Genomic DNA, 22392 nt, shown 5'->3' on the forward strand with positions numbered 1-22392 from the left:
CTGGATGGCATCCCTTCCCTCTAGCATATCAACTGCACCACTCAGTTTGGTGTCATCTGCAAACTTGCTGAGAGTGCACTCAATCCTGCTGTCTCTGTTATTAATAAAGATATTGAACCATACTGGTCGCAGTATGGACCCCTGAGGGACACCACCCACTACTTGTTTCCATTTGCACATTAAGCCGTTGAATTAGCGACTATATCTGCCAATTCCCTCAGGACCCTGGGATGCATCTCATTGGGTCCTACAGACTTGTATATGTTCAGTTTCCTCAGATGGTATTCAGCCTGACCTTCTCCCACAATAGGTGTGACTTCATTCCCCTAGTACCTGCCTTGACATGCAGGGACTTGAGAGCTGTGGGAAGAGCAACTGCCAGTGAAAACTCAGGCAAAGAAATTGTTGAATACCTCAGCCTTCTCCATGTCAGTTGTCACAAGACCTCCTGTCTCATTTAGCACGAGGAGTTTACAATTTCTTTTGTCTTCCTTTTCCGACTAATGTACCTGGAGAAGCCCTTGTTATTCTTCACATCCCTTGCCAAATTTAGCTCCAGCTGTGCCTTAGCTTTCCTGATCCCATCCTACACACTCCCAGCAGTATCCCTGTATTCTTCCCAGGATGCGTGTCCCTGCTTCCACTGCCTATGCATTTCCCTCATGTTTCAGTCTGATCAGGAGGTCCTTACTCAGCCATGCTGCTCTCCTACCTTCCTTTAAATAGGTGCCAGCTCTCTTCTGCTCCTTTATCCCTGAGGGCAATTTCTCAGGGTGTCCCAGCCACTGGTTGCTTAAACAACTGAAAGTTCACTTTCCTAAGGTTTAGGGTCTTGACTATACTTTTCACCTGGCCCATATACCATGAGATCATGAATTCCACTAAGGCATAATCACTGCAGCTCAGGCCACCACAAGCCTAGACCCCTCCAATAAGTTCCTGTGCACTGGTAAGCAACAGTTCCAGTAATGCATCTTCTCTGGTTGGCCTTTCTATCATCTGGATTAAGTTGTTAATGCAAGTAATCATATAGTAGAACATACTTGCACAAACACTTCTACAGCTTTTACACCAAACATGAAGAGAGCTTCTGAGAACAAAAGCTGGTCTGTTTCTTCCCCATATCAGCTGCTTTAATTAAATACCAAAAACTCCCTGCAACTGTCCTTATTTTATTAACTACACTACTTTGTAAAGAGACACAGGCTATTTTTGAAGCAGCTAAAATTGGGTAAAATTAAAATTGTAAGATCTTACTCTGATGCCCAAATGTAATTAAGATTTCTCCTTTAGTTCCTACTGCACCAACCATGTACAAGTAGAAAATACAAGTACATTCTGACATGAGCTTCACCAACAGCAACTTTTAATGGTTTACAAGGATTACAAAAGCTAACTGGAAAATATTCTTCCTGAGCTGGTGTTACACCTCAAAATTAAATGCCTTTCAGTTTCACCTGTTTACTGAATCTTCCTTGCTTGTCACCTATCACTTTGTGACATTCTGAAAGCACCTGCACTATAGAGAATGGAAGATCTTGTCCAGTGAATTTAAAAGCAATGCATTTTCTCTCAAACTGTTAGGAGTTTTGTCAAGTGCAGTACACATGTATAAAGCAAACAGCAAGCCCTGAAGACCTCTGTAGATAAAGTCTTTGAAAAAGTTGCAAGGAGTCAATAGATTCCCACAGTGAGGGAGGGAAAGCCACAGTAGAAGTCATTCCTGACTTTACAGAGCCAAACTGTAACTATCAGGTTTCAGTACGTTTTAGGTTGGGGTTTTTTTTTTAATAACAAAACCCTTAAAACAACGCACATCTTGAAAGAAGTATTCCTGAGGTATTTTGAATTGAGTATTAAGATCTTTAAAACAATTTACATCTTGAAAGGAGCATTCCCGAGGTATTTCAATTTGGGTATTAAGACTCAGAAAATATATCCTTCTCTACTTCATTTTTATCTTTTCAAATCATTGGCATCCTAAAGCAAGAAATGTGTTAAAAGTCTCATCCAGTTTATGATTCCATGAATACGTCTTATGTTGTTGGTTTTGCTTTTTTAACAACAGCAATGTACAGACATGCACACATCTGCAGCAACTAGGAAAAAGCACAAAGAAAACAGAACATATTTTTCTTATAGACTGAGAAGGATATTTACAGATGATGAAGCAGTGTAGCCTGAAATACAAATCTTTCATTAGTTTTCATTACTTACTGCTACAACGTTCAAGTTCAGAATTAAAACACGCTTCTTTACTGTGCTTTCTACTCAAACACAGGTCTGCAGCTAACCTAAAGATAGCACTCCTACATTTTTTTTTCCCTTAATCTGGAATAATTTATTTAGCACCACATATACTCATGATGCTCTGGCAAACAAACAGGCCCCTCTGCTTAGAACAATATACAACTCAAGAACCTCATCTTGTGAGCTGCCCCATACTTGCAAATCTCAATGCGAACATGAAACTTACTGAGAAGAGCAGGCTGACAGCTCCAAAACTTCACTGTCCAGCAGCAAGTAGGCAGGTAGCAAGTGATCATCACTAATAATGACAATAAAGCTCCTACCCCGCTGGGTCACATAGGGTCTGACAGTACTCAGGCAGACGTTTTTTCCATTTGCAGATGTTAAGGCCCAGCCCCCACACCCCAGAGTTCAGCAAACAACTTTTTTTATCTTTTAGATCTTAGAAAGTTAGTTACAGTGTAACTTCAGAAGCAAAGAGCCTGAATATGGTCCTGTTTACACTAAGCCGCAGTCCCCCAAGACAATGGGACTTCTTAACAGATAAAATAGTCTCTGCTTATTTGAGAGTTACTAAACTTTAGTAATATGGCAAAATAACAGGAATTCCAGTCAAACCTGACTTTCATCTTGTTCTAGATTCATATTCCTAATCTTGCTTTAGACTACAACATTTAATTGTTTTCACTTCCTCATTCTCTCTCAAAATCAAAACTGCTTTCACACAGCAGCTTTCTAAAGCTTGGTTTTTTCTTGTTCGATCCTTGTAGTCCAAGACCTTTGCATACAATCATCACTGCTTACCAGATATTGTAAGTCAAATTATTTCTTCCCTCTGTTAATTGCAGTGTTTGCCCATGAATTACACAGGATTGGTTCCTGCTTCAGTAACATTCTGAGGCATGCATAGCACCACCAGCAATTTAAATCAAAACATATGGAAGGAGCTAGTGAATCATATAAGAAGCCCACTTACAGGGGAAAAAATATTAAAAAACTGAAAGAGCCAGTGAGATTCAGAATACCCCTGATAACATGTGGCATTCAGTCCCTCATTTTATACTTTAACGCTCCTTCTGATTGAAATGCAACCCTCCATCTAAATAGTGATTTGAAAAAACGTGATCAATAGTAAGCAACTGATGTTATTATTCAGTAAGGTTTTTTATAATATTGTGCATAAATCCAAAGCATTTCTGAAAGAAAGATTACTTTGATATGTAATTGCAGTTAAGAAGTAAACTACAGTTAAGTGGTTGTTAGTCTACTTCTAGTTATTACTCAGAGATTTTTTTATGACCCTTTCCCTCTGAATGTTCTGAATGCAGTCATAGAAATGTAATGACACACTACAATAATCGAGTACTTGTCTGAATAATGAGACAGCAATGGCAGGATTTCTATAGGAAAGTGCCATGTAACCACCTATGGTTTATGTGCCTGCAGTGACAATTTATTAGATGTGAAGATAAGTCTTTTACACATTCCACATCCAAAACATGAAACTAAATATAATTTTGGCAGCACTTGTATTGAGAATTCTTGGAAAGGACCCTCCAGAAGACACCAAGTTCATACAAACATGAGTGTATGGACAAATTCTCAAAGATAATCAATGCATGATGCACAAGGTCACCAGCAAGATTTTTTCTGAACTATCACACAGCAGCTCTTAAGATGGTGTGAAGCTAATTAAAAGCTAAAACTCTGAAAAAGGCTATCTATCCATATCAACCATGCTGAACTGATGCATGCCGTTCTGCAATCAAGAAATTTTGTGCATCAGAGCAGAAGCCATTCAGAAAGCTGAATCACTTATTTTTACAACTTTTGATATTAGCATTCAAATTTTGTTACAATGAAGTGAAAGGCCAAGACACTCACTGATCAAGACACTGTTGAAACGCCCGAGGCTGAATTTAACAATAGTCTTACGCTGCCCTCAAGTGGCCCGGCCGAGGAAGCACAGTTAGGAAAATTTGCTCAGAAATTTAATCTGCCGTTTTAAGGGACGATTCCTTCACTGAAAAGACAGCATGCTGATTTGTAACAAAGAGACAAGGACATTTCACTGTGGATACTTGGGTGTGGCATTTTTCATTTTACCCACTTACAAAGTACACATTATTTCAATTACAGAACACACAGCAGAATCAGGATGTCCTTCATTGGGTAGCAATGTTTTTCACTACCACAAGAATTTTGTATTTTAATATGCCCTGGTGTGGCCAAACAGGACATAAGCAATTTTTAGAAGTGCTCAGGGAGGGGCTGAATGTGGTTCCCACTGAAACCAGTGTAAGTTTCAAAGGCAAAAATTTATTAAGAGCATTTGAAAAATACTTCAATAAAATATGCGTAAAAATTATACTTACTGCGATACACTAACATCTGGACTGGAAGTCAAGTTCAGTAAGCCATATTTATTTAATCTTCTATCTCTCAGTCTCAATTTCCCATCATCCCATTATCTGTCTTCAAATTCACCTTCTTCCTATTCTTTACACTACACAATTATTACATTTGTGACTGTCCTAGTCTTTCTTATTCTATTTTGTTCAGTTACACATTGTTCCATTTACAATGTATTAGTTTTTTATAACTTTTTTTTTACCTCATTTTGTCACATTACCTTTGAAACACATCAGATGCAGTTAATTTCATAAGTTTTAGCAGCTCAAGATAAACAACTAATGAAGTATTTCCTTGTGAAAGACTGATTAAAAGTTACTTTGTTTTTAAATCTATCCCAGTGTTTTTCAAAATGGGAACTGCATGAAAGTTCGGACTGATCACAATGGGTTAGAAAAATCTAGCGCTAGCCAGCAATAACTTACTTTGTTTGGAGCAAGAAAAGACAAGAATTTTAATGGCTGTCCACAAGTGCCTAGATTAGCTAGGGAACTGTCACAGGTCAGTTCCTTCAGGGCAGTGAAGAAAGTTTTAAACACCTGCGCCCACCAAATACTGTCATTTTTCTAATTCCCTAATCCAGGTAAACACTACAGCCTCCTGAATTAGAAGTTCAAAAGACAGAAAAATCCAGGTGACAGAGAAAATAATAATTTTTCATGTTTGTTTACATCACAATACCAACTAACCAAATTAACTTTGTAAATCTTTGCAGCATGATTTACAATATTGGCAAGTATATTTACATCACGTGTACACCTTTGTTTCCACTTTTTCCTAAACATAAGGAAAACAGGAGCTAGCTTTTCTAAATATTCTAGACACAAGAAGACACAAGAGAACCAAGATTCAACCTGAAGTTTGGGGGTTGAAGTTTCAGACTCCAATACTAATAGAACAGCTTTTTGCTTGACTGTAACTACTCCCAGACAGCGTATCATTAACACAACATCAAATTAATCTGCTTTGTATCTTTTAACAGTCAAACTATGTACTGACACCTCATCATGCATATTTTACAGAATTTTATTATAAAAGTATTGTGAAACAAAACTAAGAATCTACCTGTTTAACCACACGTAGCCATTTACTCATCATTTTTTCCAATTAAAAATTTATCATTTGAAAAGTCTTAATATTGATATCTATGCAGCTACATAAAACAACAGAGGCTGAAAAAAACCCAAGAATGCCAGGAAGAACATCTTAAAACTCAAACACATAAATCTGACCAAAAGCTTTTCTTTCAAGATCTGCTTCTCTTGTCAGCCAGAAATTTTGACCTGACTTGGCAGCAGAAATGTTGAGGTTCTCTTAGATGTGAGCAATCTGGCACACCGCGCAGAACTGGCCTCTTGCTATCCAAACAGCAGTCAGCTGGGATTGCTGTGCAGCAGTCAAAAGTCCAGACACTACTGTATAAAGGCAAACAAGTACTCATATACATAACATTCTGCTTTACTTTTTAAGCCAAGTAACACACGTACATTTTGCACACACATTTTAAACCAAGCAAGCATCTGAGATGGGCACCAGCTCACGAAACTCGCAAAATCTTCTATAAAATTAATATTTTAGGTGGACTAGAAGTTGCACCATTTTAGGTTTGAGCCCATCAATGTTATCAGTGTCAGCATAGTTTCACATATCAAGGTCCATCAGCTGAGAAAATGAGAGCAAGCACTCATTTCCAGGTAACAAGGTTCAAAATTGCACTATTGTCTGAGTTCACACAGGGATTAACAGTGGCTGACAGACATCCCAAAACAGTTGTAGTCCATCAGGGGACGGAAAGGGGGCGGGGAACATCCACACTTCTCTTACCATTTGTGTCTTGTAAAGCAAGAAACAATCATACATCTTTCAAGACAGAAAATTCAGTCTGTTCATAACAGCTCTGATTCTCTTTTGTTCCCTTTCTTTTCCTTTGGTGTTCAAAAGAAATGTGTTCCACATTCTGATTAATAGTTTTCAGCCACTGATTTCTAATTAATTGTGGCTAACAATGAGCAGCTTAATATGGCATTTCTCCCACTCTCAAAACAAAAGGAGTAAGATATGTCATACATTCTATACAAACCCTTATAAATGCAAATTTACACTTTCAAAATTAGAGGATTTCAAATACAACTGACTCTTCTCTCACTATGCTTTTTATTTCGGTTCTGCAGTTTTGGCTTTTTGCTTTTTTACTTTGTGGTTTTCTTGTTGTTTCTACTACTTTATTTTGAATCTTCTTTGATGTTTATGTTGCTGTTAATGGAACCACAGAACAAAGTTGGAAGGGACCTTTGGAGACTGTCTAGTCCACTTTCCTGCTCAGAGAAGAGCCAACTTTGAAGTCAGATCCACATTGCTCAAGGCTTTGTCTAGTCAAGCTTTAAGCATCTCCAAGGATGAAGATGGCAAAGCCTCTCTGAACAACGTGCTCCACATTTGACCTTCCTCACTCTGAAGAATTTTTTCCTAATATCTGTTCAGAATTTCCCCCACTGCAACATCAGCCCATTGCTTCTCACCCTTTCCCTCCGCACCTCCAGGAACCTGTCTTCACTACAACCACCCATTAGATAGCTGAAAACAGAAACTAGAAAGCCCCCTCCAAGCCATCACTTCTTCAAGACTAAACAGTTTCTCAGACTCTCTTTGTATATCATGGGCTCCAGCCTGCGTCTCAGCGGCCTACCACTAGACTCTCTCCGGTATGTCTGCATCTTCCTTGTGCTGGTGAACCCAAAACAGAAACTAGAAAGCCCCCTCCAAGCCATCGCTTCTTCAAGACTAAACAGTTTCTCAGACTTTCTTTGTATATCATGGGCTCCAGCCCGCGTCTCAGTGGCCTACCACTAGACTCTCTCCGGTATGTCTGCATCTTCCTTGTGCTGGTGAACCCAAAAATTCACACAGCACTCCAGACGCCATCTCACAAGTGCTTAATTGAGGGAATTAATTCAATTAAGCTGCTTCTAATGCTGCCCAGGGTGGGCTTGGCCTTCATTACTGCAAGGGCACGCTGCTGATTTTTTGTTCAACTTGTTGTCCACCAAAATTCCCAGATCCTGATTTGTAAGGCAGCTTTCTAGCCAGTCAAGCCCCCAGTGTACCTGTTGCACGAGGCTGGTCCCTTCCAAGTGTAGGACTCTGCACCTGACTGTTGAACTTCAAAAGGTCCCCATCAGTCCACTTCTGCAATCTATTGCATTGCCTCTGAATATCAGCCCTGACCTCCCGCTTATCAGTCATTCCCCTCCCCAATTTGGTGTCATCTGTGAACTTCCTAAGGGTGTACTCCACCCCATTTTCTAGGTGACTGATGAAGACATTAAATGTTAGCATCCCTAATATAAACCCCTGAGGAATGCCATGCCTAACCAGCCACTATCTGAACTCCTACTCTTTTAGCCCACGGGTCCAGACAGTTTTCCACTCACCTGCTAATCTGCCAATCCAGTGCATGTTTCTCCACTTTGGATACAAAGAGGCTGTGTCAAAAGTTTTGCGCTCCCCACACCCACACTGCTAATCACATCATTGTATAAGGCAATCAGGTTGGTCAGGCACAACTTGCCCCAGTAAATCTGTGCTTGCTGATCCTGATCATCTTCTCCTTATGTGCCTGGAAATGGCTTCCAGGAAGACTGGCTCCATGATCTCCCTGGGGTCTTTGATGAGGCTGCCAGGCTTGAAGTTCCCCAAATCCACTTTATCTTTCTTCAGGATAGCTGTGATGCTTGCCTTCTTCCAGTCATAACATACTTTACCCAGTCATCATCCCTTTTTGAAGGCAGAGAGAGGTTTTGCAATGACATTGACTAGTTCCCTCAGCAGCATTGGATGCATCCCACTCAGTCCCATGAACTTCTGTGTATGTCTAGATTGCTTAAGAAGTCCCTAACTCAGTCTTCCTTTAGCATGGCCCAAACTTGGCCTCTAGGCACATAGATCTAAGAGACCTGACAGCAGACCTTGCCAGTAGAGAAAGAGCAAAAAAAGCTGTTGAGTAACTCAGCCTTTTCCACTTCCTTTGTCACTAGGCCCCACCACCCCATTCTTAAGCAGATCTACATGTTCCTTAGTCCATTGTTGCTGCTTAGGCAGCTCTAACAGCCCTTCTTGTTGCACCACAAATTTCAGCTCCAGCTGAGCTTGGCTCTTCTACTTCACCTGAGCAATGTTTATTTCTTTCATGTAGCCCATCCCCACTTCCACCTATGTAGAAGTGCCTTCTGCACTTGAGTTCAGTCAGAGCTCCCCATTCACCCATGTGGACCTCCAGCCACATCCTCTCAACCTGTGAACTTCAAAACATGCAGTTCCTATGCCTGAAGGAGGCTATTCTTGACAACCAAAAAGCTGTCCTGGGCCTCTTTACTCTCCACAGCTGTCTCCCATGGGATCTCGTCTACAAGCTCACTCAAGAAGCTGACGTCCATTCTTCTGAAGATGAAGGTCGTTGTTCTGCTACACACTTTCTCTTTTCCCACAGTAATACAAGGCATGAACTCAGGATATAACTTTCTTAACATGCTGATGAAGAAGTGCTTCTACTAATCATACATACAGTCTAAACCAAAACCTCTTACAAACGTAAAGTACCGATGTAAAGGTCTCTAACAGTTTCGTAAACATAATTTTTTATTTCTCTGCAACAGATAGCTCATTATTCTAATTATGCAGATGGTTTCTGTAACACACATGGCCTCTCATTCTACTCTGAAGATAACAATACTAAAGATGACACAGATGTACCTTACCCATGTCCAAAAAACCTAGACAGAACACCACCCTTGCCCTGCAAGTGCTTAAATGTGCAAGGAACCCATTTGTTTTACCCAGTTATCTCTAGAAAGCTCTGTGTTTACCCACATTTTTTCAAAAACATCAAGTGTAGTAAGCCTGCTTACAGCATACCCTACACACACACGTACACACACAGACACCACACACCCCACCCCACTCAACAAGATCAGGATACTTATAAAACAGTCAGAACTCTTTTTTTTTTTTTTTCTTTCAATTAAGAAAAGCTGTCTGAAGGAAAATTCTTATTATTACAAAATGTCTACCCTCGCATCCTATTTTTTGCATTTAAAGTAGTCAGCATATCATATCCCATATGTCTTTACTCTGGGACCAGGGTGACAGTGTTTTCCACAATTCTCTAAGCTAAGCTTCACTGGATATAAGTGCCCTAACCACTGGACTACAGTCACAATGCATCTTGCTTAGCCACAAAGCTAGAATTCCATTCTGTTTGCGCAGAAATAACAGAGAAGGCCCTAGGCTAGCTTACGATTTAATGATAACTGGAGTCTCCAGGGAGCCCGAGATGCAACCCAGAGAGGTGCCTCAGAGCGAAAAGTGAACTGTACCATGCCTCCCACTTATTTCACATCTTTTGATTCAAAACTTGAATGTTTCTATGTCACAGCTGGAAAAGCAAATGCATGTTGTTTGCTCTACTGTGAATAAAAGCAGAAGCAATTTTGTGGACACTGCTGAGTTGTTAAACGATAAAAAAGCCACAATATTAAGAATCAAATGAGGTTTTTCTAACTACAAAAAAGGCAGCAACAAGCTGATTAATTCCATCAAGCATAAAACCAAGTGTTCTCACTAAATTGAGATCCAGGTGCAATTTATGGGGTAAAGGTTTTGGACTAAAAATTAAATCAAGTTAAATCCTTTTGCAGAAATTATTGTAAAGAAAAAAGAATGAACACTATCAATAAGCAGCAGTGTCATTTGCAACCTAATCATTGAACGCGTTCCAATCAACAGACTACAGAAAAGAAGACCTGTGTAAGTACTGTGATGTTAGGTTTGTCACCACAGCTTCTTGGAACCACCCCTCTGTGCAAAAGTACAGAAATGTTATAGACAGGTGGGTGAGCTCTGATGCAAATCAGGGTGCCGAGCTTCCCTGAGCTTGCACTGGGTTATTTGACAGAGACAGACCCCTAGCACAGAGCTGAATCAGAGATGAGCAACCACTCTCTGGAGCTATGCAACTTCACCTCCAGATTTCTACACCTGTGCTGGGAGCGAAGGACCCAGAGAGAACAACACTGGGAAAACAGAAGTCCCCAGTGCCACATAAGAAAGCAGAAGGGGCCTTTCATGAGAATATCCCCCTTCCTGCCCTAATACAACATAAACATGCACAGATTCTCACTGCAGCATCACCCCATTCAATCACCACATTGTTTACTCTGTTTCTTTTTTTCCTCACCTCTCCCTTTCCTTTTCCCCATAGACATGTCCTTCCTGAAACGAAGCTTCTGGAATTGTTATTCCACCCACCATAGTCTAGATCTTCTGTAACAATAAAACAGAGGCATACGGATAAATAGAATTATCTCAACTCTGCAAGAGTAAATGACCTTTTAAGACACTAAACTGCTACGGCTCCAACCAGCTGCTTCAGTAAGTGCTAGCTGCTGTGGTCTCAAACATTGATCATACCTCCTTGCTTATGTAAAACAGCATTTAGAGACTGGCTACTCCGGGAGAAGAAAAAAAAAAAAAAAGTACCTGCAGCACAGATGTACATTTTACGAATGAATTGACAGAACTGCTCCTGTTCTGCAACAGGATACAACTCCAAGGCCTGTCAGAGCTTTAATGAACATATAAGCCACGAGCAAGGCAGAACACTCTCCCTCCTTCCCACTAAGAGATAGTAGGGTGGGGCTTTTCCACATCTAGTTTCCATCTTTCAACCAACATACACTATCAATATGATGTTTTATCAAGTGTTTAGAGAATTCGCTATCTTCTTCACAGTAACGGAATTTTTACATTGACAAAATTCAACAGAAGCGCAGCTACCACTACAACAAAATAAAAATACCTGATTGTTTTGGAGTATAGTTATTCTCAGCTGTGAGTCTTCTCTGCTGCTGAAATCTGTTATAAAAGACTGATTGGCACTTGACCTTCAGCCAAACCAACAGTACAAATCCTTCCTGACAAAGGGGTCAGCAACTGCAGCTCCAGCCTCACTTACTGTCCCTTTACCCTTCACATCCTGGGCATTGTCTCCTGTAAGGCTGTGTTTTGAGACGTTAAGTGAAATAATTAGCACCAGTTTTGCTTTTACTAATTGCTGTGATCAATTGTTTGATGGCACTTACTTATGGAAAGAAGGGCTTTAAACATGCTAAAGTACTTTCTCATTCTAACAGATTCTCTGCTCTGCTCGTATATAGTGTTTACATCAATGTTACATAATCCTAGAAATACAGAGCATTCCTTTTGAGGCAGTAACATAGAGGTACGCTTCTTTCACCCAGCTTTTTATACCACCCTCATCAATCTGTGGCTATGTGTCCAAGTACTTCTGCTCAAAACAGACAAAACATTCACAGTATTCTTCACTGAAAAATCAGTCTTAACTCTTGATCTCAGTTTAGTTTATATGAATACTGGGCACTTAACTGAATAAGCAACCTTGCATTTTGAGTTTGCTTTTTGAAAAGTGTGAAAACAGCATATAACATCTGCGACCTATTTACCCATGCATTTTTAAAAGCAATACTTGGTAGGATTATGTATAATCTTTGTTTTAAACTCACTCACTGCCTCTGTAAGAGCAAAATCAGTCGCTCTGTTATAATCTCCAGGGTGTTAGAAACACACATTCTGGACTGTCTGTTGGATGTTCTGTGTGTTGGAAACCTAGCAACACCTATAAAGATGTTACTGAGTAGATGTGAGCCAGTTCTTTTTCACTTTTACCATGAGTTGAGAGGAGGTAGTCTCCTTCTTCTCCAACCTCTAGGTGAAATGCTTTTTCTCTCAAGAGCCTTTTGTTTCTCAGAGAAAAAAACATTTGCTCTCTTGACGTTTCTCCCTCAAAGGGGCTGGATCCTCAGATATTTCCCAAGTTTCCTATCTCCAAAGTGTTATGTTCCTACCCCAGTCACTGACGCAGTCACCATTCCTTAAACCACCAAGCCCCTTCAACTTCTACACAGAGGACTCTGCATTTTAGGCTTAGACACAGGGGTTTTTTTCCACCTGGCAGCCCTGTAACTAGTCCAAGTGTCAGGTGTACACACATTACAGTCAAATAAAGCCCGCATCTCCTTTTCAACTCCTTCATGACTGGTATAGGGCATATACCTGGTGGCCAACTCTGGTGGACAGCTCTGCCCAACAGTATTAGCCTAGGGTTTGACTTTTACCCAGTTTCTTCATGCTCAGCTATGGATTGGCTAGACTACACTATTACAGTTTGTCAAAAGGACAGAAAATCTTAACTGGAAATAACAATAAAACAAGCTTACGTTCTGTCAAGTTTATTACAGAATTCCCTGTCTGTTAAAAACTAAAGGAAATTGTTGCCATGGCTGCTTTTTACCCATTAACTGGAGAAGAAACACACAGAATCAAGAGATAATTCTGTATTTAAATCCATAGCAAATACAACCATAATCAAATAAACGAGTAACACAGTGCTCTTGAGAAAAATTCCATCTAGTCCACAGAAATAATTTCCAACACACAAGAAAATAACAAAGAAAAAGGAGAAAATAAGACAACCGTAGCCTAAGTCAGGATGGCTTGTCCAAATGTGCAACAGTTACTGTCATGGGATTTTCCAAAACTGTGTTGGGTATATGTGGTCAGCTTGGCTCAAGAAGACTGGACAGCTCAATAGCTAAAAGAATGCAAAATTTCATACCTAGGAGGTGTTAGTTCAAACTCAGTGACCAACATTCTAAAAACTGACATAAATGTCACATGCATAGTTTAGCTCGCACTCTCGGACACTCATCAGAGGGTTACTTGGGTCTCTGTGTAATTTTAAGTCCTAGAACCAGAACAGCCTAAGTACATTTACTGGATTTAAAGAAAACGGAACTCTCCTGTAGCTCCACAGCAACCTGGAGCTAGCACGGACCCTTCAAAGTCTTCCACAGCTCTTGCAAACACATCCCTGTCATTTATTCCTGAAGGAATCAACCTTTTTGCCTAGTTTAATTCTTAAGAACATGCAGCAGATACAAACAAAACCTAAACACACAGAGGGTTTGAACATAGCCATGCTATTGTTAGTGTAACCATTACTTCAAGCTGGACAAAAATAATAAACTTGACATAACATTTCACTCTCTCAAATGCTCAAGTATTCTGTGTCGCTCTGTAAGCTGGAGACACATCCTTTAAAGTGGTCAGTTTACTTTCTGCATTGTTCAACTGTCCTGCAGACAATGAAGTATTTTCAGACCAAGCTCACCCTCTATGTGTAAACCCCTCATAAAACCTGAGTCCTTCTCCTTCTTAGTTCATGAACTTCTGAGTTTCATACCGTACTCTCTGTGTAAGCTCTGCCTTTTTCATACCTTTATTGCCATCCCCATGGATGCCATCTTTACTAGAAATACATTAGCAAGCAGTACAGATTAGTAAGAGTCAATCTGCAAAGCTAATGTGAGAATCTAACACCCATACTACATACATTTCAGCATTTTGGGTTTTGTTCTTTTGTCATGCTCTAGTTTGGACACACAGACCAAATGCCTATTTGTGGCCAGAGTATATCTGATGTGCATCTTCCAGTTCATTCAAGAAGAATCCAATCCACACAGCCTAAGACCACTCCAAAACCACAAACTAAACCACAGCCAAATTCACTCTGAAAGAACAGTTTCAATCCAAACTAAAATACTGAAGTATACATACCTCTTGATCATTCCTTTTTTTAAATCCTTAAGAATTGAATAAATAAATAAATAAATACGTGATTCGTAAGCTTTCTCTGCCAGTAATTTTCCATGCCAAGCTCTTTTTCAGTGGATTATTGCTTAATAACCATTTGTTGTCTCTGATTTGAAGCAATGTAACAGTGGTATTATCTGCAAGGTGAGACAAATATTCTACCAGAGACCACTAAAACTTACAGGAATAATGCAGTCCTCCTTAATTTCTAAGCCATATCTAGCTTCTTCAAATTTGCCCCCTACTGCTTCCCAACACACTCTCCACTCCATCCCTACCTCTGAAAAGCAGAAAGACCTTCCGGATACCTCAGGGAGTTTACAGAAACATAACAACAGATATTGCCTAGCTCAATCACTCAGTTAAGTAGACACACTACAGCAATTCAATTTCAGACCACACATCAGCTTCCATCTACTTCAGGTAAATCATTTCCACCTTCTGCCCATGAAGATTAAATACAGGTGAAGTCCTCAGGTTGCTTACAGGCTTTTGTCATTGAATTACAATTTGATTACTTGGAGAAACAGAAGAGACCAAGACATCTTCCAGAGGGTGTCTTAGATCCATGTCGTGGTTTCAGCCCAGCCGGTAACAAAGGACCACGCAGCCGCTCGCTCACTCCTCCCGCCCCCCTCCGGTGGGATAGGGGGGAGACGGAGGAGAGAAAAGAAAAAAAAACTGGAACCTCGAGGGTTGGGATAAGGGCAGTTTACTGGGACAACGCAAAAAAGTTACAACAACAACGACGGTACTAATGAAAGAGTATACAGAAAAGAGTGATGCACAGTGCAACTGCTCACCACCCGGGACCCGACGCTCCGCCACTTCCCCCACCGAAAGTCGAGAGCAGGAGCGCCCTCTCCCCGGCCCACTCCCCATTTATATACTGGGCATGATGTCACATGGTATGGAATAGCTCCTTGGCTAGTTCAGGTCAGCTGCCCCGGCTATGGCCCCCCACCTCCCAGGTTCCTGTAAAAATTAACTCTATCCCAGCTGAACCCAGGACATTATCCACCCCTTATTCTATACCATTTACATCATGCCCAGATCTTACATTTTCCAATCAACCACTACCACTTTCCTTGTCTTTTATATATATATATATATATATGTATATGGACCCCCCCCCCCACCACACACACATACAAATAGTATTCCCTTAGTCAATGGGTTATCCCTCCAATGTGTCCATCAATTTTATTTAGTCCATGACTTTGAGGCTCCATCTGTTGTAACACTTCTTCAGGATAAGAGAGATGGTGTGAGGTGTTGGGTTGTTGTATGCTGTCTCTGGAACTTCTGGCTGGTACATTTGATGCAACCCACACCCTTGGTCTGCAGGTCGAAGATGTTGATCTTGAGGAAATTGCTGGGCGCCAGTTCAAGTTCTATCACTGTTGTTCTAGGCTCAGTTTCAAAGTCCATTCTTCAGTCATTTGGGTAATTCTTACAGTAATACCCTTGATATGGCATATAGACACTATAGATACAATGACATACATTGGCAGGTTATTTAGCAGTTAAATATCCTACAGCCTAGTTCACTGGCTATTCTCTCCCAAAATCAAATCTCCCTGAGGTACACATCGAACTTCCCCATCCTTCTGCATCACCCACCAGGTGTACCCAGGTCCCTGAGCAAAAACCACCCCTTGGATGGGTTTGTCTCTGCGTGAGGGAGGACTAACCCAGACTGTCTTTCCTAACATACTCCTCATGTGCACTACAGGAACTTTATCCCCTTCTACAGTATGTGGAAGTCTTGGTTGGGCGGGGCCCGCCCGATTGGTGGATCCTCTAGTATTAACTAACCAGGTGGCTTTTGTTAAATGTGTATCCCAATGTTTAAAAGTTCCATCCCCCATTGCTCTCAATGTAGTTTTCAGCAGTCCATTGTATCGTTCGATTTTTCCGGAGGCTGGTGCGTGATAAGGGATGTGATATACCCACTCAATGCCATGTTCTTTGGCCCAGGTGTCTATGAGGTTGTTTCGGAAGTGAGTCCCGTTGTCTGACTCGATTCTTTCTGGGGTACCGTGTTGCCATAAGACTTTCTCTTCAAGGCCCAGGATAGTGTTCTGGGCAGTGGCGTGGGACACAGGATATGTTTCCAGCCATCCAGTGGTTGCTTCCACCATTGTAAGCACATGGCACTTGCCTTGGCGGGTTCGTGGGAGTGTGATATAGTCAATCTGCCAGGCCTCCCACTGTTTATATTTCAGCCATCGCCCTCCATACGACAGGGGTTTCAGTCGCTTGGCTTGCTTAATTGCAGCACATGTTTCACATTCATGGATAACCTGTGCGATAGTGTCCATGGTTAAGTCCACCCCTCGATCGCGAGCCCATCTATATGTTGCATCTCTTCCCTGATGGCCCGAGGTATCATGGGCCCACTGAGCCATAAATAGCTCACCCCTACCTTGCCAGTCCAGGTCCACCTGAGACACTTCAATCTTGGCAGCCTGATCTGCCTGCTGGTTGTTTTGATGTTCTTCAGTGGCCCGACTCTTGGGTACATGAGCATCTACGTGGCGTACTTTTACCACTAGCTTCTCTATCCGAACAGCAATATCTTGCCACAGTGCGGCAGCCCAGATGAGTTTACCTCTGCGCTGCCAATTGCTCTTCTTCCATTGCTGTAGCCACCCCCATAGGGCATTTGCCACCATCCATGAGTCGGTATAGAGATAGAGCACTGGCCACTTTTCTCTTTCAGCAATGTCTAACGCTAGCTGGATGGCTTTCACCTCTGCAAACTGACTCGATTCACCTTCTCCTTCAGCAGTTTCTGCGACTAGTCGTGTAGGACTCCATACAGCAGCCTTCCACCTCCGATGTTTTCCCACAATACGACAGGACCCATCAGTGAACAGAGCATATTGCCTCTCATTTTCTGGCAGTTTATTATACAGCGGGGCCTCTTCAGCCCGTGTCACCTCCTCCTCTGGCGACATTCCAAAATTTTTGCCTTCTGGCCAGTCCATGATCACTTCCACAATTCCTGGGCGACTGGGGTTTCCTATGCGAGCCCGTTGTGTGATCAGTGCGGCCCACTTACTCCACGTGGCATCAGTTGCATGATGTGTAGAGGAGACTTTCCCTTTGAACATCCAGCCCAGCACTGGCAGTAGGGGTGCTAAGAGGAGCTGTGTTTCAGTACCAACTACTTCTGAGGTGGCTCGAACTCCTTCATATGCTGCCAATATCTCTTTTTCAGTTGGAGTATAGCGAGCCTCGGATCCTCTGTATCCCCGACTCCAAAACCCCAGGGGTCGACCTCGGGTCTCCCCAGGTGCTTTCTGCCAGAGGCTCCAGGTAGGGCCATTCTCCCCAGCTGCAGTGTAGAGCACATTTATAACATCTTGTCCTGCCCGGACTGGCCCAAGAGCTACTGCATGAACAATCTCCCGCTTAATTTGTTCAAAAGCTTGTCGTTGCTCAGGCCCCCATTTAAAATCATTCTTCTTCCGGGTAACTTGGTAGAGAGGACTTACAATTTGACTGTAATTTGGAATATGCATTCTCCAAAAGCCCACAACACCTAAGAAAGCTTGTGTTTCCTTTTTATTAGTTGGTGGGGACATAGCTGCTATTTTGTTGATCACATCCATAGGGATCTGACGACGCCCGTCTTGCCATTTTACTCCTAAGAACTGGATCTCCTGTGCAGGTCCCTTGACCTTACTTTCTTTTATGGCAAAACCAGCCATCAAAAGGATTTGGATTATTTTCTTCCCTTTCTCAAAAACTTCTTCTGCCGTGTTGCCCCATACGATGATGTCATCAATGTATTGCAGGTGCTCTGGAGCTTCACCTTTTTCCAGTGCAGCCTGGATCAGTCCATGGCAAATAGTGGGGCTGTGTTTCCACCCCTGGGGCAGTCGATTCCAGGTGTACTGGACACCCCTCCAAGTAAAGGCAAACTGTGGCCTGCACTCCGCTGCCAAAGGGATGGAAAAAAATGCATTAGCAATGTCAATTGTGGCATACCACTTAGCTGCCTTTGATTCCAGTTCATATTGAAGCTCTAACATATCTGGCACAGCAGCGCTCAGCGGTGGCGTGACTTCATTCAGCCCACGATAGTCTACTGTTAGTCTCCATTCCCCATTAGATTTCCGCACGGGCCATATGGGACTATTAAAGGGTGAGTGAGTCTTGCTGATCACTCCTTGACTCTCCAATTGGCAAATCAGCTTATGGATGGGGATCAGGGAATCTCGGTTGGTGCGATATTGCCGCCGGTGCACCGTCGTGGCAGCAATTGGCACCTGTTGTTCTTCAACCTTCAGCAACCCCACAACCGAAGGGTCTTGAGAGAGACCAGGCAGGGTAGACAGCTGTTCAATCTCCTCCGTCTCCAATGCAGCTATACCAAAAGCCCAACGGTACCCTTTTGGGTCCTTGAAATATCCCCTCCTGAGATAATCTATACCAAGGATGCACGGGGCCTCTGGGCCAGTTGCAATGGGGTGTTTATGCCAGTCATTCCCGGTTAGACTCATTTCAGCTTCCAATACGGTTAGCTCTTGGGATCCCCCTGTCACACCAGAGATACAGATGGGTTCTGCCCCTTTATAACTTGATGGCATTAGAGTGCATTGTGCACCAGTGTCTACTAGAGCCTTATATTCCTGTGGGTCTGATGTGCCAGGCCATCGAATCCACACTGTCCAGTAGACTCGGTTGTCCCTCTCCTCCACCTGGCTGGAGGCAGGGCCCCTCTAATCCTGGTTAGAATATTCGTTACTCACTTTTCGCACCCGTGAATCAGAAGTCCCTTCAAGAGGATCAGAAATGTGATCAGCCCACCTACTGCATCTGGGGGACTCCTCACAGGAAACTGGAGCAGCAGTTTTCCAAGAAGAATCCTCTTTCCTGGTTGCTTTTTCTCGCAGCTCCCGTACCCGTGCATCCAGGACTGAGGTAGGTTTTCCATCCCACTTCCTCATGTCCTCTCCATGGTCGCGCAGGTAAAACCACAGGTTAGCCCGTCGTGTGTACTTTCTCTCTCCTCTCTCTTGGGCAGAGGAATGCTTACTCCCAATAGCTGCGATGCGGGCCTGTACAGGTGGGGAGGAAGACATATCCACTTTGAATTGCTGGAACTCTCGGGACAATTCCTCTACAGCCGAGACACAGGCCCGTAGGGAGGAAGAGAGACTTCCTTCGTATTGCCGGAGTTGGACAGCCAATTCATCCACCGTTTGCCCATGGCCTTCTTTCCAGGACATTACTGCCAATGAGTTGGCATAGGTTGGTGGTGCGCTTCGTAGAAACTTCCGCCACATGGGTTGTGTGCATTGGACATCATCTGGGTCTATGGGTGACTGCGCATTTTCTGGATCATTATAAATCACCTCCAGCACGGCTAATTCCCTCAGGTACTGGATACCTCTCTCCATGGTGGTCCACTTGCCTTGGTGACATGTAACTTCATCCTTGAAGGGGTATCTTTCCTTTACACCTAACAGAAGTCGCCTCCAGAGGCTGAGGACTTGTGTTTTTCTCCCAATCGCCTTGTCGATGCCCCCTTCCCTAGACAGAGATCCCAACTGCTTGGCTTCCTTACCCTCTAATTCCACACTACTAGCCCCATTATCCCAGCATCGGAGCAGCCAGGTAACAATGTGCTCACCTGGGTGGCGGCTAAAATCTTTTCGCATGTCACGCAACTCACTCAGGGATAGAGATCGGGTGATTATTTCAGGTTCTGCCTCTTCCTCCTGTTCTCGTGATGACCCTGGTTCATCTTCATCTCTCACTGAGCGAACTGATTTCTTTGTGTGTTTCTTTTTCTGTACAGGGGCGACTGATACTGGCACAGGTTGGTTCTCTGGTTTAGCTGCAGTATCTGTCACTGCGGTTGGGGTAGCCGCGCTGCCTGTTGCCGGGGTAGGGGTAGCCGCGCTGCCTGTTGCCGGGGTAGGGGTAACCACGGTGCCTGCTGCCGGGGTAGGGGTAGCCACGGTGCCTGCTGCCGGGGTAGGGGTAGCCACGGTGCCTGCTGCCCTGTTTTCCATCTTTTCCCCCTTTTCTCCCTGAGGGTGCTGCATAATATCAAGCAGTGTTTGGTAGATACTGGCCAGGGCCCAGCACAGTGCAGCGAGTTGTACGTCTTTGGAATAGCCACAGCATTTTTCTTTCAAATATTCTACCACTTCATGAGGGTTCTGTAGTTGTTCGGGAGTGAACTTCCAAGCCACTGGGGGTGAGAAGTTCTCTAGATACCTGCCCATATCCTCCCACATGCCGTGCCACCCATGAATATCCAGCTTTGGGGCAGATCTCTGGGTGGTACTCTTAAAGAGCCTTTTTGTAGCCCTAAACAAGACCTGAAACATATTCAGGAAGCATAGCACTAACAGCACAGTGGCCTGTGCATCCCAAGGATATTCAAAGTTCTCAAAAGCTGTTGTAATTAGTCGGAAGGAGAAAAGGGAGGCGAACGGACGGGGGGAAGTATCCCCCCCTAACTCCCCCATGGATTGGCTGTAATTACCAATAAAATCCGATAGAAGGTGCCCAAAGTATGGGAATGATATCACTGCCTCATACAGATACCAGCTTAACCTCATGACCAGTGATGTAATCATTTCACAAGTCGACATTGCCCAGTACAGCAAAATGATAATCCCAATCACTCTCCCAGAGGTGAGAAACGTAACTACAGGCAATACATAGAGCATATAAGGACCTACAAAACGCCACCATGTAAACAAATTAATCAACATTGTGACTAACATCTATTTATCTAATATAAGGAATGCGTATGACAAATTTGTTTCAACACGCTCTGGCCAGATCTGTCGTTATCTCAACCAAAAAGGACTGTCGTGGTTTCAGCCCAGCCGGTAACAAAGGACCACGCAGCCGCTCGCTCACTCCTCCCGCCCCCTCCAGTGGGATAGGGGGGAGACGGAGGAGAGAAAAGAAAAAAAAAACTGGAACCTCGAGGGTTGGGATAAGGGCAGTTTACTGGGACAACGCAAAAAAGTTACAACAACAACGACGGTACTAATGAAAGAGTATACAGAAAAGAGTGATGCACAGTGCAACTGCTCACCACCCGGGACCCGACGCTCCGCCACTTCCCCCACCGAAAGTCAAGAGAGAGCAGGAGAGCCCTCCCCCCGGCCCACTCCCCATGTATATACTGAGCATGATGTCACATGGTATGGAATAGCTCCTTGGCTAGTTCAGGTCAGCTGCCCCGGCTATGCCCCCCCACCTCCCAGGTTCCTGTAAAAATTAACTCTATCCCAGCTGAACCCAGGACAATCCATCACTATTGTAGAGCTGAAGGGCCATACAGGATAACCCCACTTTCCCACGTCCATCTCCCTGGTTTTTTCAGTATCTAAGATGAAGTCTGCAGTTTCTCTGTGATGCAGTTAACATATCTCACTTTGTAACTGGCCTTAGAAATTATAGGACAGAGCAGCTGTACCAGAGCTATTACCTAGCCACAGAAGTAACAGACTGCAACTCAAGCAGAAGGAAATTGATGGCAGGGTGGCTGAAGTCTACCTTTTAGCAACAAACTGACAAGTGCTTTTAAGAGCTAGAAGAGGGCAACTAATACCCAGTTCTCCCATTTCCTGAAGGTTCAGTGATCTCTTAACAGCCACAACTTAGGAAAAAGTTTTCCTTCAATTGTATTTTTCCCGCATTGTGCTCACCATTGTCTGACAAGTGTCTTAAGCTCAGTACTACTCATCATTTGAGCATGTCTTCAGTTTTCAAGGTACTATGGAACACACTCATCTGAAGCTGAAGCAAAACTAAACTGGTTAGCAAGCTCACCTCGTGGCTACCCTTGAAACAATTCCATGGTTCTGCCCTCACTTGGAAGTATTCTTACCTTCCTGAAACACATGCATCTGCAAGTCAGATTCCAAGGAAAGCAACAAAAGCTTTACTGGGTTACTTTCACACAGGGTTCAGCAGTGATGCAATTAACTTCAACAGCCATGTTTTAATTCACAAATGCCA

Source organism: Aquila chrysaetos, chromosome Z (genome assembly GCF_900496995.4).
Source record: "Aquila chrysaetos chrysaetos chromosome Z, bAquChr1.4, whole genome shotgun sequence".
Lineage (NCBI taxonomy): Eukaryota > Metazoa > Chordata > Aves > Accipitriformes > Accipitridae > Aquila > Aquila chrysaetos.